Consider the following 9,242-nt stretch of genomic DNA (forward strand, 5'->3'; position numbering starts at 1 on the left):
TTACTGGGGAGTTGATTCCAGACCCTCACAATTCTCTGTGTAAAAAAAGTGCCTCCTATTTTCTGTTCTGAATGCCCCTTTGTCTACTCTCCATGTCTCAATCTACTTGTTTGCGTTATTGTTTATTTGTTTGGCCAACATGCCCTCTTGTTTTGTAGAAGTGTTTTTGTTTGTTTCTTTATTATTTTAATAAAACACTGAGCGCAGCCATAGTGCTACAGTTTCAGCCCATACTTTTGACTACTGCTTCCTGAACCTGACATCATCACCCACAAGCGACACAAAGTCATCTGTGACAGGTACGGAGAGAACTTTACCTTCCTGTTTGGGACCAACAACGCAAGGGCGTGGAGTGACAGCAAGGGTTACAACAGCCAGCAAGAGATCAAACTGACCTGTTTTATGAGCCCTCTGCATGTGAAATTAGAAATGCTGTCATGGCATCTATAACCGAGTAGCATTGCATAATTGCCACAGAAATATATTGGTGTGTGATTAGCAAAGGATAAAGTCACGAACGCATGCACACACACACACACAGTACTGTAAGCATCATTAACATACACTTGTACATAAAGAAGAAAAAAAAACTTTTTAGAATTTTAGTTTTTGTTTTATGGAGGCATTAGCACAATTGCAAACACATCTTCTAAAATTAACCCCAAAATGATGATCAACCCAGTAGGAACAACTTGTCAGCTTATTAAAACTGCACTGCCTTGCCCAAATTAACCTAAATTTGTAATGCATAACACAGTTAACTCCCATTAGCCCAGATCCCAGTCGTGGGTTTCCAAACGGCCCTTATTTAAATAATGTAGTCAAAAGTTAAAGCATTCCCTGTTACACGTATTGTTCCTTCCCTTGCAGTTAACAGCTCCTTACAGGGCAATTGAACATTTTAATACAACAAAACAAACAAAAACATCTGAGAGTGACCCCTTAATATTGCACAATACGCATTTCTATAACTCAGTATAAGTTGTATATTCATGGCCATGGAGTTCGATTCATTATGAGCTCTCGGTGGTGTGGTAGAAGTGCGATTGTGCTGTAGTTGTCTTGTACTGTGGTATAAATGGTAGCTCAGAAGACTGAGAGGGAGAAGCTAAACATTCAGCTGAAGGATTTGGTGGTGATGCAGAAGTGTTGTGGGTGACTTGAAAGTGCTTTTGTGTGGAGTTGCCATGTACCTGGGAACACACTGTGGGACAGAATGCAAGTAGGGTGAGTTTGGTGGGTTCTGTGAGGCTACAGTTTGGTGTGGTCAATAACTGAAGAAAGACAGAAGTGATGTAGTTGGGACATTAGATACTGGAGGGCATGTCTGCACATATTTACTTATGTCGTGCAGACCTGTTGAGGTAATAGGTGCTCTTGCTCCATAAAAGAGATTACTCATGATATTACCCATTTTTTGGATCATTTCCATTTGACCAGATCTAACATCCTTTGCGAGCTGTCTTTGAGCTTCTCAGTTTTCCCTGTCAACCTGCATCTCCCACTCTCTTTGCTCCCTAAATCGCCTTTCCTTGCTTCAGATGCTGTGAGCTGAGCACAGACCTCTGCGGACACTGCCTGCAACGATTGCTGAAGCTTGGTTTTCTTCACCCCTGTTCTGGATTGTTGTCCACCTGCAATGCAAAATTACAAATCAAAGGCAGTTTATTATAAAACTTTTTTACTTTTTAATTATATTCTTTTGTACAGGTACTTTACTTGTATGTACACGCTTATCAATTCATAATTAATATCTGTATTTAGATAAAAATCTTGTAATGAAAATACATTGTAAACATTGTTAAATATTATTTAAAAAGCTATTTTGAGTGTGGTAATATTGATAATTCAGTCATATTTTAAACATTATTTATTTTACTATAGGTTATCCACTTGCATACTCGTGATGTTCTTGTACATAACTAGTAACTGTAACCTAGTATTACATGTCTGCAATAATAAAAATAACAAACACAGACATGAATTTTGTATTTTTACGAACGGCGCTTAAGAACTGTAGTGTACTGTAAATTTCTGTGCTCGCTTCATCCTCCCTATATATATACTGTGGGAGTTTTAAATAAAGGCATTTATGTGGGAAACATTATTAATATTATTTCCATTCAGCTGTATACTAACTTCACTGTATACCAACTGCACTGTATTGTTTTGACCATTAAAAAAATAAATAAAATAAAAGTAACAAAAAAGCATAGCTATTTACCTGTAGTTGAGGCTCAGTCGGGAGTTGAACTTGAAGCTTGATCAGAAGTTGCATCTTCATCAGTGACAATGATGCCACCATCACTTTCTTCAACAACAGGGTCGATTCCATTTTGTTTTTCGGTTGATGGATGTGAAGTAGGGCTCGAGACCTGTTCATTTGGATTTTCTTCTACATTCTGGAGAAGTCCACCAATTATGTTGCCTGGATGTGCTCAGGGCCTGTGCCCCCAAATCTGACTGCTCAAATCAAAGTGCCTCATTTGTTTCGGAGCTCTACCATGCCTGGAATTGTGGTCTTTGATTTTGTGGTATGATAATTTCAGGGTCTTCAGTTTTGATATCGGCTGGTTTTTTGTACAGCTGTACCCACGCCCATTCATCGCCCATAGATTACAGCATCTAATACAGTCCTTTCTAATTGCAAATTCACCTCCTCGTCAGCCCGCAAAGTTAGCAACTCCCTTACTTCTTCAGGACTCCAGTTACTACCTCGTCCTGTTTCGCCATTGTACCTACCTACGCTATAATGATGTGCATGTTGACTTTGAAACCACACCCAGTATAGCGCTTCAGTGGCGATATAGCCTTTCACATAGGCAGTTAGGACAGTTCAGTGCCATATCTGAACCATCTCGCAAGGTGGTTCAGAGACGGCATAAAATACGACGGCTCTGTTGCGGTATAGGCAACTGCTTAAGTGGCGGTTCTGAACCATCATAACTCAACTGTGTGAAAGCACCTATAGAAACTTAGTTGTAAAGTGCATAAATAATCTGTCTAGGAATCAGACAAAGTTCAAACAGAACTTTGAGGTCTATTTATTACAGGGCCGTAGCCAGCCATGAAAAATCAGAGGCACTTATGGCAAGCCAAATTATCATTATCATCCCGGGTGGTGTCGTGTAGGCCTCCTCGGGCAGCGATGTGCAGGCCTTCCCAGGCAGTGGCAAGATGATCTCCCCAGACGAAGGAGGACTGGCAGCCCTGGGTGGTGCAAGTCAGGGCAGGAGCGGACCCTTGAGAGGTGATGGCAACAATGGACCCTCAGGAGGTAGCTCCAGCTCCTCTGGTGGTGGAGGTGGGAACAGCAGGTTGTCTCCCTCTTGCGTTGGAGACGAGAGCAGCAAGTAATCTCCCTCTCTCATTGGAGACTGATGCAGCTCTCTCTCGGTCACTTGAGAGTGGTGCAGCTCCCCCTGGGTCACTGGGCTTCCCTTTCTGGACACGTGGGCTTCTCCTTCTTGGGCTGTGGATGCTCGGCCTCCCCCTCTTGGGCGCTGGACATGATGGCTCCCCCCTTCTGGGCATTGGACACTTGGGCTCCTCAACCTGCAGGTTCATGTCTGGGTCCCAGTCGACCTCCGGGCAGCTATCCTCCTGATGCCCATAGCAACGTCAATATGTGCACCACCCCTCATCGTCCCGTTCAATGGAGTAGAATTCTGCCTCTTGCTCCTCGTAGACCCAGCCCATGACCTGCGTAATTGCCTCCAAGGTCTCCATCAGCCCTGGATACCCTCATCTGATCCCCTTCATCTGGATTACAGGCTTCAATTGGACAAAATCCACACAAAATCTCCTGACACCCAAACAAACACTGTGCCGGTCTGCCCAGCATGAGTAGCAGCCTTCTTTGTTTTCATCTTACTTTTGCTTTCATTTTTGTTTCTTTCTGTTACATTTTTCCCATCTCTCTCTCTCTTTCTCTCTCTCTCTCTCTCTCTCTCTCTCTCTCTCTCTCTCTCTCTCTCTCTCTCGATCCCATTCCTCCTTCCTGAATATCCCAACCTAAACACAGAAACAACCAGGTAATTAATTCGGAAACGGACACATTCTACACGGGTATAATAGGATGGGGCTTTTTTTTTTTTTTAATTTATTAGTTTTTTAATTTGTTTTTTGTTATTTTCTCCACAATTTAGTAGTTTCAAATTATTTTGTTTAGCTCAGCTCATCGCTACCAACCCTGCGCTGACTCGGGAGGGGCGAAGACGAACACACGCTGTCCTCTGAAGCGTGTGCCGTTAGCTGCCCACTTTTTTACACACTGCAGACTCACCATGCAGCCACCCAGAGCTACAGCATTGGAGGATAACGAGCCCTGGGCAGCTTACAGGCAAGACCACGGGCGCCCGGCCAGCCCACAGGGGTCACTGGTGCGGGGTGAGCCGAGGACACCCTGGCTGACCTAACCCTCCCTCCCCCCTGTCGGCACTCGGCCAATTGTGTGCCGCCGAATAGGGCCTATCCCATTAACTCTATCCACGCTGCCATACAGTAACAAACAAAAACACTTTGTATTTTAAATATACACAAACTACCTTTTAAATCATAACACACTAATATCACCTGTTTAAATAAACATAAACAATACATTGAAATGATAATAATACATATGCACATCATTAGCACCCTGTACCCCCCAAAATTTGGACATTGCCTTATCTGGCCCTCCAGTGAATTTAATTGAGTTCCCCTGGTTTATAGCATAGTAAAGCATTATTCCCCTATACTGGACTTGTTTAAAGTAAGTGGGCAAAATAGACTGCAGTACCAGCGTCATGACCACTAGAGGTCATTGGTCTGCAGAAATCAGAGCATCACCTGCGGCTAGCACTTTTACAAGGTATCCATGTGAAGGTAATTAATGTTAAGCAATTACAGGAGGGGTATAAAAGGTCTCTGATTATACAGCTCTTGTGGAAGGGGAGAAGAGTTAACAAAGACTCCAGACTCCAGAGTGAGGAGAGAGGAAAAAAACTTACAGGTAAACGGTGTATCCATCCAGAGTTATTTAGAGATACAAATAAAAATGTAGTTAGGGCAAAAGGAAGACATAAGACTTATTATGTAAATGTAAATATTCTAAATAAAACCATTGAAGCTTATTGGATGACTGTACACAGTGTTGTTTTGAGGAAACTGCATCAACACATGCAGCAAAATACCACAGCAGACAAACTTAGGAAAAAAACAGAGAAGAGATGGATAGCCAAATTAAACACAATGACACCTATAGGATTACAAAATATAAATATCCCTAGAACCTGAACCACATTTTATAATTAAATGGAGAACTAATATCAACTTAAGTAAATATAAGAGAAAATACACAATCACATTTATCTCCTTTAAGAAAAACTCATACTCAAACCTAACTGTTACCCTTACCCTAACCCTAACCCTAACCCTATCTCCATCTTTGACCCTAGCTCGAATCCTTAACACTCGCTCCAACCCTAACCCTAACCATACCCTCAACCTGTGTGAGTGCATTAAATGCAAACAATCTTTAGAAAGTAATTTAAGTACCGCTGGGGCAAGTTTAAGCTAATATTTTAAGATTACATAATATAATTTCAGTTAATACCAGGGCTTTATTTATTCTGACAACTAAAATGGGCTACTTACCAGGGAAACTGTGGACCTTAGAAACAAACAAGATATGAATTTAAGAAAGACATACTTACTGCTAAAGTCAGGTTAAACAGGGTAAACAAATAAGTATGTTGGTAAATTTAAACTTAATTATATAGCTATTTGAAGCATTCGCAGGTTTCTAACTATTCCAGTTTAGCACTGTTTCACTTGTTTAATATATTACTCTGATATAGTATAGTAAAACTACTTGATGCTGAAGTGAAACATGTAATAGTACATTACACCTTTAAGCCACAGTGCCACAGGAAAAACATGCTTGTACCTGACTTTCAGTATTGTGTCTGCACTGTGGAACTTTTACAGTACTTACATTAAACTCTAGATGGCAGTGATATATGACATTCAAAGCCAGACAATCAGTTATTGAAAAAATACATGGCAACATTTCTGGAATGATAACTAGGGTTTAATGTGAGCTACAAAAATGCATACTCTTCTTGCAAGCTTTTGCTAACAGTTTGCTTGTAGTCATCATATTTCTTTCCTGTTGTCATTGCTTACTTCAGACACAAAACATCCTTATTCCAATTACAACACATGGCCACCTGATTGTACATATTATGTATTTTTGTTTATTATATTCACCATATAGTATATTATATTTGCATTCAAACATCCTGAGTCATAAATCGGAAGGGGAATGAAAACAAACTTTATTAGTAAATTATACTTGGCAGCACAGAACACAGCAAAGGTAAATGAGCGCTTTTGTTGTAAACACAAAGTTCTGTAATATAAGACCATTCACGGGGCATCTATAAGGGCTGAGAATTAGTAGACAGACTGAACAGACATGACTCTCACTACTCGAGAACTGTGAGGAGCTTCCTCGACGGTCTGGGAGTAAGATACCCATGAGAGCAAAAGGTTCCGGTATGGCTGGAACCGAAGAACATATAACACATGGAGAGTCCCTTTACTGCTCATAGGACCATGTTCTAGTGGCTTGGTGTGACTCGTCTACCCATAGGGACAAAAAGGTTTGCAGACCTGGAATAAGAAAGATTTATTCAGGGCCGGAACCAGGATCATGGTCGAGGTCAAGCCAACGTCTGGTGCTGGGTCACGTGCCCCGAAGGAACCTGTCAATAGGAGATAGTTTAGAGGTCAGAGCTAAGACAGATAGCTGGCTAGAGGAGAACCATTAGGATATAGGGCCTATGTAGAGGCAAAAGCGTATAAGCTGCAAAAGTACAATTGTGGCTGGGGGTCCTCTCTGGCTTCCCGAGAGAACTTCAGCTTTGTAGGCGGCACAGTCGAACCCGAGGCAGGGGGGAGTGCGCTTCACTGCCCCCCCAAAGACGGAATCCCTGGCTTCCGCAAACCTCACCATGAAGAGAAAGACCACTTTCTTCACACATGGATATAAGCTAGAAACATTAGAAACAAGGTAAAGTGTTAGTAGCACAACTATGGATTGGAGGCCATCTGCGCTGTGGAGGAAAAAACCTTTTTAATGGGGAAAAACTGCTGGTGGTCCTGGCAAAGAAAGCACCCCCACTCTGGGCAAACTAGCAATTGACTGCTGGGCTGTTGCAATGTCTGAGGGAGATGATCTGATATAGGTCTCTACTGCTGATGAAGACCAATGGCAGAGGCTCTTGATGAGGTGCTGGTTCACTTCTACGCTTGCTGCTAAAGTGGCTACTCCTATCCGGAAGGAGTGCAGTATATAGAACTGAGGCAGCAGGTCTGCTGTTGAAGTGAGAGCCGATATGTGAGAGGAGAACCAATGTCTTGTAATAACTGTCCTGGATATGTCTGTGATATGTCCGTGAATAGCGGGTCTGTTGGGAGAGCATTCCTGGTGGCAAGGTATTTGGATATGGATAAAAACGGGCACAAGGGAGAGTTGATTTTATATAGTTGGATGATGAACTGCACTTGATCAGTCTTACAAACTCTTAGATGTAAGATTAAGTGGCTGCGGGGAACCAGAGACAGATCAGAATGGTGTAGACCCAGGGTTGGAAAGCTGTTTTTTGATGATACTGTAAACTCTGCACATCTCATAAAGCCGAAGAAACCCTTGAGACATAAGGTTTCCATGGTGAGGTTGTGGCTGGATTGAAGCAGCTATGTTGCAATGTATTGTTGAGTTTAGAAAGAATGTCTCGGGTTATCGGCTGTCTGGTTGGGGAGGCTGAAGGCAAGCTCTTTTCGATTCCTAAAAGAGTTAGGCAGACAGCTGGAATTGATAGTAGAGGAGGGGATGGTATAGACCTGAGGCAGTACTCGTACTGGATAGACCAGATAGATGATGGTGCCAGTTTGAGAATTTCTCGGAGATAAGCAATAAATGCCAGCAGGAAAACTTGATTGAATATGGTGAAATCCAATTCTGGGCACAGAAGATGGAAAAAGCAGTCCATGCAGTAGCATAGGTAGCTCTGGTGGATGGCTGAAGGTAGGAACCTGCAGAGGTATGGGGTCTGCTGTTGGGACCAGGTTGTGGAACTTGCAAAGCTGAAAGTGAGACAAAGCATCAGCAGCGTTATTGAGAATGCCCGGTAGATGGCGAGCTTGTATAATGAAGTTGCTTGACTCTGATATCCAGACTAGATGACAAAGTAGTTGCATGACTAATGGAGATGAAGACCTGCCTTTGTTAATGATGTGAACTGTGGATGTGTTGTCACTGAAGAACACAATGGATCTTCATGGCCATACGTGTCCTTATAGAGAGCAACAACAATAGGATACAGTTCCAACAGATGTGATGGTCTTTGTTGAGGAGAGAGTGTTTGAATTTCTTGAGGCCATGTACTGGAAAATCACTGGGACCTGAATAGCCCGCCACATCCTGCGTGTGAGGCGTCCTTGGACAAGCTGAGGTCTGGAGCTGCTATGAAATTATCATAGGAAAGTGACAGTCCGTTTCAGTGCTGAAGCAGCGTTATCCACATTTTAATGTCTTCAGGAGGGATGAGGATAGAAGCATTGAGGTTTTGAGTGGCAGTACAGAGGGTCAGGAGACGTGATATGAACATCCTTCCTTGTGGGAAGATGCAAATAGCATAATTGAAGTGTACAAGGAGAGAGAGAAGATCTCTCTTTTTTTATTGTTTTTGCTTTTTGAAATGTTTTGATGAGCTGGCGGAGTTTGGCAGGAGGAACTCAAGGCAGTTTGTAGGGCCTATAGTTTTCTCTTCGGAGAGGGGGACACCCACGGTACAGAAGAGTGTTCTTAGATGCGTAAAGGCTTGCGCTGCCAGTTGAGAGGCTGGAGCTATCAGGAGAACATTATCCAGTAGGTGCAGGAGAAAGGGGACATGGCAAGTGTTTAACAGAATCCATCAGAGTGCTTCCGACAGTGAGTCAAATATCTTAAAGTTAATTAAGTTGAAAAGTAGAAGTTTTGCCAGAAAATCACGAATAAATGTCTGGCATGACTTTAAAGGCGTCTATGATGTCTTCTTTTGCTAGCTGTGCCCCGTGCCCTGCTATTTTTACACATTTGATGGCACCTGACATAGTAGAGTACTGCAGTGAAAACTGGTCGTTAGGGATAAGTGAAACATTGTAATGAAACAGGACGACCTATTAAAGTTATTACAAATTTGTTTTTTCTCCTG

This window comes from Polyodon spathula, chromosome 1 (genome assembly GCF_017654505.1).
Source record: "Polyodon spathula isolate WHYD16114869_AA chromosome 1, ASM1765450v1, whole genome shotgun sequence".
Taxonomy (NCBI): Eukaryota; Metazoa; Chordata; class Actinopteri; order Acipenseriformes; family Polyodontidae; genus Polyodon; species Polyodon spathula.